The following is a 17,965-nucleotide window of genomic DNA, read 5'->3' as shown; positions in this document are numbered from 1 at the left end:
CTTTTGCATCCACCTCCTTATGGGTCTTGCACCGTAGGTCTACAAGAGATGTTGATGCATGGTTACCGAAACATATGAACATGTGGAGAAGAAACAACCTCCTGTCACATGAAAACAGGAGGCTTTAATCGTGTGATAATTTTGAACAGAAGATATACTTACTGGGCTGTATGATTCCGATAAGATGGTGTCCAACGCGGCATCACTAACAGAAAGAGAGATGCCCTTGGTAGCTACTCTGGCCATAATGCTCTTCATCTGGATTTTCATTATCTCCTTCAGTTTGTCGTGCGAAAGCGGCTCAAATATAACAATCTCACTCAGTCTGTTGAGAAGCTCAGGCTTGAAGTGCTTGCAAACCTATATGAACAAACACATATAATCATTAGCAATTGCTGCTGCAGCTTTTACAGGGGTTGTCTGAGACTCACAGACCTGTTCCATGAGAAGTTCCCGTGTAGATTCCGTTGTGTTTTTTCTAGCCGTCTTTGATATTAAGTAATCAGATCCAAGATTTGAGGTCATGATGATGATGGTATTCTTGAAATCTACAGTCTAGCCTCTGCCATCAGTCAACCTGCCATCATCAAGGATTTGAAGAAAAATATTGAACACCGAGGGATCTGCTTTCTCCACCTCATCAAAAAGGATGACACTGTACGGGTTCCTCCTAACTTTCTCAGTCAGTTGTCCACCATCTTCATAGCCACGATAGCTTTAAGATGTTAAAAGAGACCAGTCAAACTTCAGATTAAGACTAGATACAATAAGATAATGTAATGCTAAGAAAATAAGGAAATAGCACATAGTACGAATTAAACCTTGGAGGTGCTCCAACAAGACGCAACACAGAACTACTCCCAACATATTCAGACATGTCAAAGCGAACCAACATCTTCTCACTATCAAATAGCTGTTCGGCAAGAGCTTTTGCGAGCTCTGTCTTTCCGACACCAGTTGAGCCCAAGAAGAGGAAAGAGCCTATGGGCTGGCCAGGATGATCAAGGCCAGCTCTAGAACGTAACACTGCATCTGCTACTAGGTTGACGGCTTCATCCTGGCCAACAACACGCTCATGCAGTCTGTCCGCTAGGCAGATTAACTTATCCTTCTCGTCTTGATTAAGTGCGGTGACAGGAATTCCAGTCCATCGGCTCACAACCTTCAAATAACAACATAGGAACATCATGGTAAGCATGACTCGTCGATCACAACAATAGACACAAATATTATTAAGAAAAGAATGCCTACTTGTGCGATATGATCTGGGGTGATAATTGCTTCCTTCATTGCCTTTGCAGAGCTACTTTTTGTAATGTTCACTTCCGCCTTTTGGCGGTTAATCTGCCTCATCTTTTTGCTTGCAGTGGCGCATGCCTCGTCAATTAGATCAATTGCCTTGTCAGGAAACTGACGACCTGCAGTACAGATAGAAATAACATCCATCAGTTTTCTCCAGCATATACATTCTTGCCACTAATCAATGCATTGATGTACCCAATGCAACAAGGGTGCTCCAATGTAATTATCCTCCCCCTTGAATTGTACAGCACAACTTTCATGTAAATAGCTTAAATTGGCAAGTGAGCCTTAACAAAGATGAACATCTGACTATAACAAATTAAGATCATATATACTCCATCTTCTTCCCTTTCTTTTTAATTATACTTTCTAAGTGACTAGGTGGGTGCACATCAAACAACATGAGTGAAACTGATGGGTTCCTCACCGGTGATATAGCGGCCAGCAAACTGTGCAGCAGCAACAAGAGCTGCGTCCTGTATTACCAAGCCATGGTGCCGTTCGTGCCGTTTCTTTAGCCCCTGCAAAATCTCAATGGTTGTGTCCATGCTCGGCTCCTCGACCTGCACCTTTTGGAACCGCCGCTCTAGTGCGGCATCCTTCTCGATGAACTTACGGTACTCATCGAAAGTTGTGGCACCCACGCAGCGGATACGGCCGCGGGCCAACGCTGGCTTCAGCATGTTGGCAGCATCGTTGGCACTCTTCCTGGACCGCCCGGCGCCAAGAAGCATGTGCATCTCGTCGATGAACAGAATCACCTTGCCGTCCGCGGCCTCCACCTGCTTTATCACGTCCTTCATGCGTCTCTCGAAGGAGCCACGCCACTTGGTCCCGGCCACCAATGCGCCGACGTCGAGCTCAATGACGCGCGCACCGGCGAGAACATCGGGGACCATCCCGGCGGCAATGCGCTGGGCGAGGGCCTCGGCCACAGCCGTCTTGCCAACCCCTGCAGCGCCGACGAGCGCGACGCAGTTCTTGGTCCGGCGGCAGAGGATGGAGACGACACGGTCAATCTCGTCATCGCGGCCGATCACCGGATCGGTTTTTCCAGCGAATGCCGTCATGTCCCGGCCAAACTTCCGGAGGCACGCGCGGCGTTGGTAGTACCTCCACGCTGCCCAGCCCACAGCAGTGGCTGCCCCAAGGCAGAGGACGGCTTTGGTGTCGCTAGACAGGTGTGCGCCGGAGCGCGGCGCAGAGGCTCCCAACTGATCGTAAACTCTAGGCTCCACCATGACCCTCTCGAAATGCTTACGATCCTGAACAAGCCAAAACACCAAGTTGCTTCAAACATGCATACATATACATATACATATATAAAAGACCACAAGTTAATTGTCTTGCAGGGATTAAACTTTGTTTTGTATGCGGTGTGGAGTTCTGAAACTAATTGGGATAAGTATATTTTTCGTCCTCAAACTCTGGCGATAGTATAGAAATCATCCCTCAACTCTGAAACCACTAAAACTCAATCCCTCGACTATTTAAACCGGATACTTTTCATCCCTCACGATGCTTAAAGTGGTTTTGGTATGTCGTAGACCCGGTTTTGACTAAAATCGTCCACCTGGCCTGGTTTTGACCTGCATGTAATCTGACCTATGTTATTTATGGAAAATTGGGTTTGCTCGGAGCATTTCAGTCGCATGTTTGTCCAGTTTGGTAACAGCAAATTGTATGCTAACTAGATGGTTTCAGTTCCAGACCATTTTATAAACTGAATGGGATTCATAGCAAATTGTTCACATGATTTTAGACAACTGTGTAAACTGAATGCATTGCCGATTGTTCACTTGTTAATAGATGATTGGACAGAGAGTACTGGACCGAACAGATTGCATGACAAACATAGTCTGACAACCACAAACATAGTACTGATTAGTCTTACAAGCAAACCACAAGGGAATTCTCAAAGTCTGACAAAGTAAGTGAGAAATACTACAAGCAACCACAAACATGAATTCAGACATAACCACAAGGGATAACCACAAACATGAGTACAAGTACACTAGTCCAGTAGTTAGTTTTGCTGGGACTTTCTTTGCTCTTTTATTTCCTCCAACTTGAAAACTTGCAGCACCAAAATGCAACATTGACTGTAAATGACCAACTAGACTGCACATTTACTGTCACATTTGAACTTGAAGCAGACATCCAAAATATTACTGCACATTTACCGTCAATGATGAACTAGACTGCACATTTAAGTTCGAGGACGAAAAATATAGTTATCCCAAACTAATTTAACTAGCAGTGCTAGCATTTGACGACATCAAAGATAGCAGGATTTGGCAAATTGATGGACAGAAAGTAACCTTGTTTTTTCTTCAGAAAACAGAGGAAAGTGATTATCAGGACTCTTGAGCGTAGCTGCTCCGATGATCGCCGCCGCTCGCAGCGATGTCCAGTCCGCCTCTGCTCGGCCCAATGCCCAGGACGCCTCGTCGCCTCGTCTTGGTTAGGTGCACGCCGGCGCCGTTCGAGTCCCCAATCCGCCGACGGATGCTCCGCGGCTCAACACCAGAAACCCTCGTCGCCTCGATCTGGGTAGGTGCGCACCGGCACTGCTCCAATTCCAATCCACCGGTGGATGCTCCGCTGCTCACGCCCAGGAGCCCTCGTCGGCTCGACCTGGTCAGGTGCGCGCCGGCGGCGGCGGCGCTCGAGTCCCCGTCAGGTCTGCTCTCGCACGCACTTTCCTTCTTTTTCGATAACCCGCACGCACTCTTTTTTTGAGAGGTAACACGCACGCACATGTCCAAGAGTAAAAGCACGCACTTTCGTGGGCTACCCATTCTAACTGGGCCGTAAGGCCTTCTACAATTGAGCTGCTGGTAAAAGGCCGGCTACGCAGTGGGCATGAATTTTAGCCGCCCACACCTCCAACAAATGCAGAAGTTCGGTCCTCGAGGTCCAGCTTGTACTATTTCTCGAAACACCAAAGACGCAATCCCTTGCTAGTTCCCTCTCGCTAGGGTTTTCTTCCTCTCGGGGCGATCTTGGTCGCCGCCGTTGAGTCCTGGCTTTCCCTGTCCCCTTTTCCTTCCCTAATCCTTCGCTCGTGATCCAGGGTGCCAGGGCGCACCGATCCGGGCAGAACAGAGGAGAGAAGGGGGGTTTCTAGGGTTCCTGCAAAGGCCCGATGCGTTGTTGATCGGTTTAGGGTTCGAAAAAGTCATGGCATCAGGCGGAGCTTCGGGGTCGAGTTCGGGGCCTACGGATCCGGATGATGTGACTGCGATGATGAAGGAACTAGGTCTTCGGGAGGAGGACCTAGACGATGTGGTTTTCAACGAGGACGAGGCCCCGGATGAGGCGGCGCGATGGATAGCGCTGGCTAGGGTTCACTCGCCAAAGACATATAACCAATATTGGTTTTTCAAAAACATGAGAGCAGCGTGGGATCTAGCCCAGGAGGTGCAGTTCAAACCTCTGGAAGATAATCTATACACTGTGCAATTCTCTTGCTTGGGTGATTGGGAGAGAGTAATGCGTGATGGCCCGTGGCACTTCCGGGGTGATGCTGTGATACTCAAACCGTATGATGGGTTGGCTAAACCTTCTACGGTCATGCTTGATACGATTGAGATTTGGGTGCAAATCCATGATGTGCCACTCTTGTATGCCCATCTTGTTCCATCGTTAGCAGCTAAGGTTGGAGAAGTCCTTTATGCCGAGCCTCACAAGATTTCACGGGTAACTTCCACTGGATATGGGTTCGGGTCAGTGTAAACAAGCCCCCGAGGAATGCTGTCTCTTTGATAAGGGACGGGAAGCGCCAGATTTATAGGCTTAAATATGAAAAAACTCCCGGATTGGTGTGCGGTGTGTGGCATGTTAGGTCATCAGTTCAAAGAGCATGGCAATGGAATCTGTAGGACCTTGAAGTATGTCTAGAGGGGGGTGATTAGACTACTTGACCAATTAAAAACTTAACCTTTTCCCAATTTTAGAGTTTGGCAGATTTTAGCTATCTTAGGACAAGTCAAGCAATCATCACACAAATCAAGCAAGCATGCAAAGAGTATATGGGCAGCGGAAATTAAAGCATGCAACTTGCAAGAAAGTAAAGGGAAGGGTTTGGAGGATTCAAACGCAATTGGAGACACAGATGTTTTTGGCGTGGTTCCGATAGGTGGTGCTATCGTACATCCACATTGATGGAGACTTCAACCCACGAAGGGTAACAGTTGCGCGAGTCCACGGAGGGCTCCACCCACGAAGGGTCCACGAAGAAGCAACCTTGTCTATCCCACCATGGCCGTCGCCCACGAAGGACTTGCCTCATTAGCGGTAGATCTTCACGAAGTAGGCGATCTCCTTGCCCTTACAAACTCCTTAGTTCAACTCCACAATCTTGTCGGAGGCTCCCAAGTGACACCTAGCCAATCTAGTAGACACCACTCTCCAAGAAGTAACAAATGGTGCGTTGATGATGAACTCCTTGCTCTTGTGCTTCAAATGATAGTCTCCCCAACACTCAACTCTCTCTCATAGGATTTGGATCTGGTGGAAAGAGGATTTGAGTGGAAAGCAACTTGGGGAAGGCTAGAGATCAAGATTCATATGGTAGGAATGGAATATCTTGGCCTCAACACATGAGTAGGTGGTTCTCTCTCAGAAATGGTAAGTTGGAAGTGTAGGTTTAGTCTGATGGCTCTCTCCATGAATGAAGTGGAGGTGGAGGGGTATATATAGCCTCCACACAAAATCTAACCGTTACACACAATTTACCAAACTCGGTGGGACCGATTCAACAGACTCGGTCGGACCGATTTAGTAAACCTAGTGACCGTTAGTGATTTTCGGTGGGGCTGACATGCAACTCGGTGAGACCGATTCGGTTAGGGTTAGGGCATAACATAATCTCGGTAAGACCGATTACACAAACTCGGTGAGACCGATTTTGGTAATAAGCTTTCCAGAGAGTTGGTCAGGTAAACTCGGTGGGACCGATTTGCTCTTTTCGGTGAGACCGAAATGTTACAAAAGGGAAACAGAGAGTTTACATTGCAATCTCGGTGCGACCGATCGCTCACTTCGGTTAGACCGAAATGTTACGAAGGGAAACAGAGAGATTACAATCCCATCTCGGTGAGACCGAGAACCCTATCGGTAGGACCGATTTGCCTAGGGTTTGTGGCAGTGGCTATGACTTTTGAAATCGGTGGCGCCGGGTAGGAAGAATCGGTGTGGCCGATTTTGGCTCTGGGTTTAGGTCATTTGTGGATTGTGAGAAAGTAGCTGAGGGTTTTGGAGCATATCACTAAGCACATGAAGCAAGAGGCTCATTAAGCAACACCTCATCCCTCCTTGATAGTATTGGCTTTTCCTATAGACTCAATGTGATCTTGGATCACTAAAATATAAAATGAAGAGTCTTGAGCTTTTGAGCTTGAGCCAATCCTTTGTCCTTAGTATTTTGAGGGATCCACTTTCATCATCCATGCCATGCCATTCATTGAGCTTTCCTGAAATAATAGTCTTGGAATAGCATTAGCTCAATGAGCTATATGTTGTTACGAATTACCAAAACCACCCATAAGCTTTGGTGCCTTGGGTGCTGGTGTAGCAAGCTCTTCTTCCTCTTCCATCATGGAAGGTTGCCCAACAACTCTGGCTATGGTCTTCTTGACCCTTTCCTTCCTTTTCTTTCCTTCAGCAGCAGGCTCTTTGGGATCAGGCTTTTCAGGTATTTGAGTTGAGACTCTGGCTTTGGACATTGGTTATCTTCCTACAGGCCTTTTAATCTTCATGCCTGGCTTTGTATGCTTTGCTGAGCCATACTCCTTTTTGAGTACTACTTTCTTGGAGGTAGCCTCATCTTCTTCTGCTATATAATCCTCATCTTCAGAGTCTGAAGTTCTCTTCTTCCTTTGCCTGGTAGCAGCCTTAGGCAGGTTGCTTGGAGTGCTCCTACTGCCTTCATCTGAAGTGCTGGAAGGACTAGTGCCCTCACTCATGTGCATCTGCCCTTATGACCTGTTCTAACTGTCACTCTGGTCTGACATGCTGCAAACACTGACTGCTGACCCTGTGAAGAGTTATAGATGAGATAGAGTGGATGAGCTCACAAAGTGCAGAGATTTTTGCAAAAGAATGGTTCAAAAATTCAGTTTTAGTTTTCCACAGAAAGCATTTCGGATCAACCGATTTTCAAACTCGGTGATACCGAAGTAGTTTTGGAACCTAAACTGATGAACTCGGTTGGACCGAGTCACAGTTCGGTGGCACCGAGACTGCTAGGGTTTCACAAAGTCCTAAAATCGGTCGCACCGATTAGCAATTCTCGGTCAGACCGAGAGTTACTAGTGCAATGGAATAAGCCAAATCGGTGGGACCAAGTTTTTCAACTCGGTGGGTCCGAGATGGTTTCGGCGGAAACCTAACCCTAAATTTTCAGATCTCATCTAATCTAGGATTGCATTGACTGGATAGGAGTGTTTCAATCGTGGCAAGAATAAATAAGAACACAATATGCTAGGAATCGGACGAGGATAGCACTGTGATCGAGTCCATACCCTAGCTCGGTGATGAACTAGCTACGGCGGCAACGACGGGGTTGAATTCCGTTGACAGCGGCAGAGACCAGCGACAGGAGGCGGCTGGCGACGAGGAGACGATCCGGAGATCTTGGAGGCAGAGCGAGCTATTGCGCGGGCGAAGGGGTTCGAAGGAATTTCCAAATTTTTGCCCGTGACTATATATAGCCCGACCCTGTCGGTGTGACCGAGTGGAACAACTCGGTGGCACCGAGATGCATAACTGTGTACAGTTACAGCAACTCGGTGTGACCGAAAAGTTCGAATCGGTTGCACCGAGATTGAAAACCTAGATCGACTTGGTGATCTCGGTAGGACCGAAATGGAGGAATCGGTCAGACCAAGAATCACAAAGAAGTTTTGGAAGTTTAAGTCTATGACGAATCGGGGACTCCGAGTGCTCCTCACACAGAGTGGTTCGAATCTGACTTGATCAAATTTTGTGATGTAGCATGAATAGAGTTTGAGACGAGAAAAGCATAGATAGCTAGAGAAAGTTCTTAGGCATTCTTGTCCATTCACTTGGCAAAAAGAAAAAGAGGCAAATCAATCAAAACAACAAGTGGATGTCCTTGAATGAGTAAAATATGCACCAACATGCTCACACAATAAGATGGCAAATGAAATATGTGGCAAAACATGCACAACCAATTCTAGCATCTATCAAACAATTGGCGATGACTAGGTCATCTATATATGAGTATATTGACTTAGGAGTCAAATGATAAACATTTGATCATAGGTCATACTCATCGTTTAAGCTCAAGTGGGGTTACCACTTTTACATAATGCATTGATGTGTTCACACCATTAGAGTTGCTTTGACTCAATTCTTAGAGTTAAGCTCCCCCCTAGATGTGAGATCCCCTTTTAGAGGGATGAACTAACCTTGGGTTTTGTCGATGAAGACTTCATGTAGGTGTTGAAGATGTGGATGCTCAATGTTGATGTAGATCATTTGGAGCAATCCGTTGGAGTGAGTTGCACTTTCAACTTGCCTACATCGGTTAATCCCACAAGGAACAAACAAGAATATCCATAAACATAGAGTGATGCACACACAAGATGATGTCCATGAAAACATTAGGTTACCTTGTCCCTTATCTTACCAACATGAGGGTTTGTGACTCCTTGAACTAGTGCAAGATGTGGAAGTTGATTGCACTTGTCCTTGCCATAATGATATGAGTGAAGAATGTTGGCGGAGTCACCCTCAAGAACTCTCTAGTTCTTCTTCTTCGGAATCCACATCATCTTGATGGGAATCCTTGGAGTTGTAGTTGTACTTGATGAAGTAGAACTTGACGTAGTCTTGGGAATCCACTTGACCGAGACCTTAGGTGCTTCTTCAAATGCATCAATCTCTTCTTGAAGCTTGTCCTTGCCTTTGTTCTTGTGATCTTGTGGTGGAAGATCATCTTGAGCTTGTGTTCCCTTGAAGGAAGTGGGATCATACTTCTCTTGTTGAGGAACAAACTTCGTCTTGGGGTATTGATCTTCTTCCCACTCAACTCCATTGGCATTGAACTTTCGTTCAAAACCAACACCTTGATTCTTCCGGTGTCTTCCTTGCTTGCGTACAATTTCCTCGAATTGCTTACTCCCGGTAAGGCTCTTGTAGACACCTTTCTCTATAATTCCCTTCAATAAGCTATTTTCTTGCTCAAGTGTAACTTGGCTAAAAGAATCATTAGTGGGATCAAGAGAACTACTAGAAGCAACAATATTGACATTATTATTGTTACTACTAGAGGAAGTATCTTTCTTGTACTTGTTACTAGACTTGACTTGAGGCATGTAAGTAGATAGGAGTAAACGCTTGGAAATGTAAGAAGAACTTTTCTTACGGAGATCATCATTGATTGCTTTTAAGAACTCATGCTCTTGCTCAATATTGAGCTTTTCAAAGCGTAACTTCTCATGAGCCCTTAAAAGTTCTCGATGATCTTCGAAGATAGTTTCATGAGCCAACTTAAGAGTGTTTAGTTCTTTAGTTAGAAGCTCAATTTTCTCCTTATCATTGTCATTCGTTTTATCTTGATTAGCATGATTAATTGACGTTTCATCATAGTATTCATCACTAGAGTTGTCAACAAGTAAATCATCATCCACAAGCAAGTCATCTTCATCACTATTGAAATCAACATACTCAGGATGTGTTACCTTTGGACCTTTGGCCATGAAGCATCTTCCAATTCCTTCATTTGGTGAATCAAATATGTCGTAGGAGTTGGTTGACACAAGTGCTAGACCGGCAACACCTTCATCTTGAGTATATTCGGAGTCAGAGTGATAGCTTCTCTCGGAGTGTTTGTCGGAGTCGGAGCTGGATACCCATTCACCAACATGAGCTTGATGTCTTCGTTTTGTGTAGCTCCTTGATGACTTGTCCTTCCTTTCCGAATCCTTACTTCTCCATGAGGGTATTCATTCATAACGATCATCTCTACTCCTCCTCTCTCTTGGTGGTGATTCTTCTCTTTTGCTTCTTCTTCTTGGAGAATCTTATCTTCTTTTGTAGGGTGCCATACACTCATTGGAATAGTGTCCAGGCCTCCCACAATTGTAGCAATTGCGCTCTCGACTAGAAGATCTTTTGTCATGGTAAGACCTTGACTTGGAGCTTCTTTCTTTGCTTCTACTCTTGTAGAATTTGTTGAAGTTCTTCACCATTAAGCTCAATTCTTCATTGAAGGTTTGTTTCTCACTTGATGATGTGGGGGCTTCACTTGAGGCTTTGTAAGCACCACTTGACTTGTTGTGAAGTTCCTCCTTATCCTTGAGTGACATCTCATGAGCAACAATTCTTCAATGACTTTTGTTGGCTTGAGATCTTTGTAGTTTGGCATCATTTGGATCAATGTGCACACGGTATCATACTTTCCATCCAATGCTCTTAGGATCTTCTTGATGATGAATCTGTCGGTCATCTCTTCACTCCCTAAGCCGGCAATCTCATTTGTGATAAGTGCAAGCCTAGAGTACATTTCAGCGACACCTTCACCATCCTTCATTTTGAACTTGTCAAGCTGACTTTGGATCACATCCAACTTGGATTCCTTGATGGATTCGGTACCTTCGTGCATATCAATCAAAGTATCCCAAATTTCCTTTGCATTCTCGAGACGGCTGATTTTGTTGAATTCTTTGGGGCACAATCCGTTGAAGATGATATCACAAGCTTGAGCGTTGTATTGCAGCATCTTCAATTCTTCCGCATTAGCTTCATGGTTCGGCTCTCTCCCATCAAAGAATTCACCTTGCAAGCCAATACAAATAATTGCCCAAACGACGGGGTTATGTCCGAGAATATGCATTTTCATCTTATGCTTCCACACTAGCAAAATTAGTACCATCAAAGTAAGGACCTCTACGGTGATAATTTCCCTCACTAGACACCATACTCTCCTAGGTTGTGAAACCAAGGCTATGACCACCAAAGCTATGGAAATCAAAGCAAATGGAGACCAAAGCTCTGATACCACTTGTAGGACCTTGAAGTATGTCTAGAGGGGGGGTGATTAGACTACTTGACCAATTAAAAACTTAACCTTTTCCCAATTTTAGAGTTTGGCAGATTTTAGCTATCTTTGGACAAGTCAAGCAATCATCACACAAATAAAGCAAGCATGCAAAGAGTATATGGGTAGAAGAAATTAAAGCATGCAACTTGCAAGAAAGTAAAGGGAAGGGTTTGGAGGATTCAAACGCAATTGGAGACACGGATGTTTTTGGCGTGGTTCCGATAGGTGGTGCTATCGTACATCCACGTTGATGGAGACTTCAACCCACGAAGGGTAACGGTTGCGCGAGTCCACGGAGGGCTCCACCCACGAAGGGTCCAGGAAGAAGCAACCTTGTCTATCCCACCATGGCCATCGCCCACGAAGGACTTGCCTCACTAGCGGTAGATCTTCACGAAGTAGGCGATCTCCTTGCCCTTACAAACTCCTTGGTTCAACTCCACAATCTTGTCGGAGGCTCCCAAGTGACACCTAGCCAATCTAGGAGACACCACTCTCCAAGAAGTAACAAATGGTGCGTTGATGATGAACTCCTTGCTCTTGTGCTTCAAATGATAGTCTCCCCAACACTCAACTCTCTCTCATAGGATTTGGATCTGGTGGAAAGAGGATTTGAGTGGAAAGCAACTTGGGGAAGGCTAGAGATCAAGATTCATATGGTAGGAATGGAATATCTTGGCCTCAACACATGAGTAGGTGGTTCTCTCTCAGAAACGTCAAGTTGGAAGTGTAGGTTTAGTCTGATGGATCTCTCCACGAATGAAGAGGAGGTGGAGGGGTATATATAGCCTCCACACAAAATCTAACCATTACACACAATTTACCAAACTCGGTGGGACCGATTCAACAGACTCGATCAGACCGATTTAGTAAACCTAGTGACCGTTAGTGATTTTTGGTGGGACTGACATGCAACTCGGTGAGACCGATTCGGTTAGGGTTAGGGCATAATGTAATCTAAATAAGACCGATTACACAAACTCGGTGAGACCGATTTTGGTAATAAGCTTTCCAAAGAGTTGGTCAGGTAAACTCGGTGGGACCGATTTGCTCTTTTCGGTGAGACCGAAATGTTAGAAAAGGGAAATAGAGAGTTTACATTGCAATCTCGGTGGGACCGATCGCTCACTTCGGTTAGACCGAAACGTTACAAAGGGAAACAGAGAGATTACAATCCCATCTCGGTGAGACCGAGATCCCTATCGGTAGGACCGATTTGCCTAGGGTTTGTGGCAGTGGCTATGACTTTTGAAATCGGTGGCGCCGGGTAGGAAGAATCGGTGTGACCGATTTTGGCTATGGGTTTAGGTCATTTGTGGATTGTGAGAAAGTAGCTGAGGGTTTTGGAGCTATCACTAAGCACATGAAGCAAGAGGCTCATTAAGCAACACCTCATCCCTCCTTGATAGTATTGGCTTTTCCTATAGACTCAATGTGATCTTGGATCACTAAAATATAAAATGAAGAGTCTTGAGCTTTTGAGCTTGAGCCAATCCTTTGTCCTTAGTATTTTGAGGGATCCACTTTCATCATCCATGCCATGCCATTCATTGAGCTTTCCTGAAATAATAGTCTTGGAATAGCATTAGCTCAATGAGCTATATGTTGTTATGAATTACCAAAACCACCTAGGGATAGTTGCACTTTTAGAATCCACCCACCATCAGCTTCGGTCTTCAAAGACCTGAGAGCTTCATGGGTTATGCAAACCGGACAGGGTCCGGGAGGGGGCCGAGGCCGCAGAGGTGGCCGAAGAGGGGGCCGGGGTGGCCGTGCATCCGGCCCTCGTTTCATGACAAGGGCAGCGATGCGAAGGATGAAACTGCTAGTGCTTCAGACATCGTAATGCATGAAGTTGATAACAACAGAAAGAGAGCACCAGCCCAAGCACAGCATGTGGTGCAGCCGGGCAGTAATGAGATTAGCGATGCAAATCAGGGAGCAATGCTTTTGCTACCTGCACCCTCAACGGTTCCAGCGAGCCCGAGAAGCAAACAAGATTTAAAGATGACCAAGATGAGTTTAGAAGCAGGGGAGGACGACGTGGGAAACATTGGCAGTCTTGGCAAGACCGTCTCTTCTTTGGCGGGCTCCTTCGAGGAGCGCCGCCGGGCCCAATTAATATTTTCTGCAGGAACTGTCGTGGTGCGGGGAAAGCTGCGACAGTTTGGGAGCTTCCTGATTTTGCGAGGCAATTTTCCCCTACCCTCTTATGCATTGTTGAAACACAGCTGGAAAGCGGGAGGGTAGAATCACTAGCTGGTACTTTGGGATTTGATAAATCTTATGCGGTAAGTAGTCGAGGCAGAAGTGGAGGCATTGGCTTGTTTTGGAATGATTCAATAAATATTGAGATTCTTGGTTACTCTGACTATCATTTAGATGTTTCCGTTGAGGAACAGGGGAGAGAGAAGTGGAGGATGACCTGCGTGTATGGTGAGGCACAAACACACTTGAGGCACCAAACCTGGACAACTTTGAAAAATGTTAGCACTTTGAGCACTCTCCCTTGGCTGTGTGTGGGTGATTTTAACGAAGTCTTACGTCCAGAGGAGCATCATGGTGTGGGACAAAGAAGCAATGCTCAAATCCAAGCCTTTCGTGATGTTTTAGATGTTTGCATGTTGCTCGACTTGGGCTACAAAGGTAATTTTTGGACCTTTGAGAAGAAGGTTACAGGAGGAACTTTCACAAGGTGCAGACTCGACCGGGCGCTAGTGAGTGCAGACTGGATGACGATGTTTCCTTTAGCCTTGGTCACGCACTTGACGGGTGTTACATCGGATCACTCCCCATTGTTGCTCGAGCTGGGCGCGGGGACGGCCGAGCGTGTTAGCCCTATTTTCAGATATGAGATAATGTGGGAGACGCATGACAACTTTCGTGATGTGATAAACCAGGGATGGAGCGCAGGTCCTCCGTGCTCATCAGTGGAGGAGATGCGACTGAAATTACAAGACCTAGCAAGGTACCTGGGAAGATGGAGTCGGGACACGTTTGGGAGCGTGAGGAAAGAGATAAAAAGTTTAAAGAAATCTCTTGATGAACTAAAGAATGATCCTTTGAGGACGGGCCCGACATATGCAGAGTTGAAGATCAACGAGAGGCTAATTGAGATGTATCATAGGGAAGAAATCATGTGGCGAGAGAGAGCTAGGGTTGAATGGCTTGCTGCGGGAGACAAGAACACAAAGTTTTTTCATCTGAGGGCCAGCTGAAGAAGGAAAAAGAACATGATCAAGGCGCTACAGAACTCATTGGGGGTGGAGATTTCTGACCCGCGAGAGCTAAAGGCGCTAGCGCATGAATTTTATGAGTCCTTGTACCTGTCCGAGGGAGTGCAAAATATGGAGGCAGTGCTTGATCATGTGCCTCGCAAGGTAACAACAGCGATGAATAATAACCTCTGTGTGCCATACACCAAAGAGGAAGTCAAGACTACGTTGTTCCAGATGTTCCCAGCAAAAGCTCCAGGGCCCGACGGTTTTCCTGCCCACTTCTATCAGAGACATTGGGACATTTGTGGGGATGAAGTAACAAGCATAGTGCTGAAAATTGTGAATGGTGAGGAGAGCCCAGAATCCATAAATGATACCGTGCTTGTTTTAATCCCCAAGGTAACTACTCCAAAGGTACTTGCTCAATTCTGTCCCATAAGTCTGTGCAACGTTCTGTATAAAATAGCTTCAAAGGTGATAGCAAATAGATTGAAAGTGATCTTACCTGATATAATCTCTGAGGAACAGTCTGCTTTTGTCCCTGGAAGGCTTATCACAGACAATATTATATGCGCTTATGAATGCTTGCACTTTATGAAAAGGTCGAGATCAAAATCCAACAGTTTTTGTGCTCTGAAGTTGGACATGATGAAGGCATCTGACAGATTGGAATGGACCTACCTTCGAGGTATCATGACAAAACTGGGCTTTGATCAGCACTGGATAGACATTGTTATGGGCATGGTATCCTCAATCTCTTTTTCGGTATGTTTCAATGGTGAAAAGCTTGAGTCCTTCAAGCCAACACGAGGTATTCGGCAGGGAGACCCGATATCCCCCTACTTGTTCTTGATTGCAGCAGAGGGCCTTTCGTGCCTCCTTAAATCAAGTTCTCAGTCGTCTCTAAAAGGTATTCAGGTGGTTCCTTCAGCTCCTACCGTTAACCATCTCCTATTTGCAGATGATAGCCTGTTGCTTTTCAAGGCCAGCGGGGAAGGATCAACTCAGGTGTCAAACCTACTTGATATTTACTGTAATGCTTCGGGACAAAGAATCAACAATGAGAAATCTGTTGGGGAACGTAGTAATTTCAAAAAAAATCCTACGCACACGCAAGATCATGGTGATGCATAGCAATGAGAAGGGAGAGTGTTGTCCACGTACCCTCTTAGACCATAAGCGGAAGCATTATGAAAATGCGGTTGATGTAGTCGTACGTCTTCACGATCCGACCGATCCAAGCACCGAACGTACGACACCTCCGAGTTCAGCACACGTTCAGCTTGATGACGATCCCCGGACTCCGATCTAGCAGGGTGTCGAGGATGAGTTCCGTCAGCACGACGACGTGGTGACGATGATGATGTTCTACCGACGCAGGGCTTCGCCTAAGCACCGCAACGATATGACCGAGGTGTAATATGGTGGAGGGGGGCACCGCACACGGCTAAGGAACGATCACAATGATCAACTTGTGTGTCTAGAGGTGCCCTCCTGTCCCCGTATATAAAGGAGGGAGGGGGGAGGTGCAGCCGGCCCCCTAGGGGTGCGCCTGGAGGAGTCCTACTCCCATCGGGAGTAGGACTACCCCCTCTTGCCTTGGTGGAGAAGGAAAGGGGGGAGGGGAAAGAGGAAAGGGGGGCGCAGGCCCCCTTCCTTGTCCTATTCAGACTAGGGGGGAGGGGGCGCGCGGCCTGCCCTGGCCGGCCCTCCTCTTCTCCCTCATGGCCCATTAACCCCCAGGGGGTTCCGGTAACCCCCCGGTACTCCGGTAAATTCCCGATTTCACCCGAAACGTTTCCGATATCCAAATATAGGCTTCCAATATATCAATATTTATGTCTCGACCATTTCGAGACTCCTCGTCATGTCCATGATCACATCCGGGACTCCGAACAACCTTCGGTACATCAAAACTTATAAACTCATAATAAAACTGTCATCATAACGTTAAGCATGCGGACCCTACGTGTTCGAGAACTATGTAGACATGACCTAGAACTGTTTCCAATCAATAACCAATAGCGGAACCTGGATGCTCATATTGGCTCCTACATATTCTACGAAGATCTTTATCGGTCAAACCGCATAACAACATACGTTGTTCCCTTTGTCATCGGTATGTTACTTGCCTGAGATTCGATCGTCGGTATCCAATACCTAGTTCAATCTCGTTACCGGCAAGTCTCTTTACTCGTTACGTAATGGATCATTCCATAACTAACTCATTGGCTACATTGCTTGCAAGGCTTATAGTGATGTGCATTACCGAGAGGGCCCAGAGATACCTCTCCGACAATCGGAGTGACAAATCATAATCTCGAAATACGCCAACTCAACATGTACCTTCGGAGACACCTGTAGAGCTCCTTTATAATCACCCAGTTACGTTGTGACGTTTGGTAGCACACAAAGTGTTCTTCTGGTAAATGGGAGTTGCATAATCTCATAGTTGTAGGAACTTTGTATAAGTCATGAAGAAAGCAATAGCAACATACTAAACGATCAAGTGCTAGGCTAACGGAATGGGTCAAGTCAATCACATCATTCTCCTAATGATGTGATCCCATTAATCAAATGACAACACATGTCTATGATTAGGAAACATAACCATCATTGATTAATGAGCTAGTCAAGTAGAGGCATACTAGTGACATTAAGTTTGTCTATGTATTCACACATGTATTATGTTTCCGGTTAATACAATTCTAGCATGAATAATAAACATTTATCATGATATGAGGAAATAAATAATAACTTTATTATTGCCTCTAGGGCATATTTCCTTCAGTCTCCCACTTGCACTAGAGTCAATAATCTAGATTACACAGTAATGATTCTAACACCCATGGAGTCTTGGTGCTGATCATGTTTTGCTCGTGGAAGAGGCTTAGTCAACGGGTCTGCAATATTCAGATCCGTATGTATCTTGCAAATCTCTATGTCTCCCACCTGGACTTGGTCCCGGATGGAATTGAAGCGTCTCTTGATGTGCTTGGTCCTCTTGTGAAATCTGGATTCCTTTGCCAAGGCAATTGCACCAGTATTGTCACAGAAGATCTTCATTGGTCCCGATGCACTAGGTATGACACCTAGATCGGAAATGAACTCCTTCATCCAGACTCCTTCATTTGCTGCTTCCGAAGCAGCTATGTACTCCGCTTCGCATGTAGATCCCGCCACGATGCTTTGTTTAGAACTGCACCAACTTACAGCTCCACCGTTTAATAAAAACACGTATCCGGTTTGCGATTTAGAATCGTCCGGATCAGTGTCAAAGCTTGCATCGACGTAACCATTTACGACTAGCTCTTTGTCACCTCCATAAACGAGAAACATATCCTTAGTCCTTTTCAGGTATTTCAGGATGTTC

The 17,965-nt window shown here is 45.8% G+C and overlaps 1 pseudogene; it reads right to left on the bottom strand.

Moving 5' to 3' along the window:
* Positions 1–39: 39 nt before the first annotated feature.
* Positions 40–4,032, bottom strand: LOC123089930 (chaperone protein ClpB1-like; annotated as a pseudogene).
* Positions 4,033–17,965: the final 13,933 nt, after the last annotated feature.

Source organism: Triticum aestivum, chromosome 4B (genome assembly GCF_018294505.1).
Source record: "Triticum aestivum cultivar Chinese Spring chromosome 4B, IWGSC CS RefSeq v2.1, whole genome shotgun sequence".
NCBI lineage: Eukaryota > Viridiplantae > Streptophyta > Magnoliopsida > Poales > Poaceae > Triticum > Triticum aestivum.
Note: the sequence above shows the minus strand (reverse complement) of the source record. Positions and strands in the feature narration are given on the sequence as shown.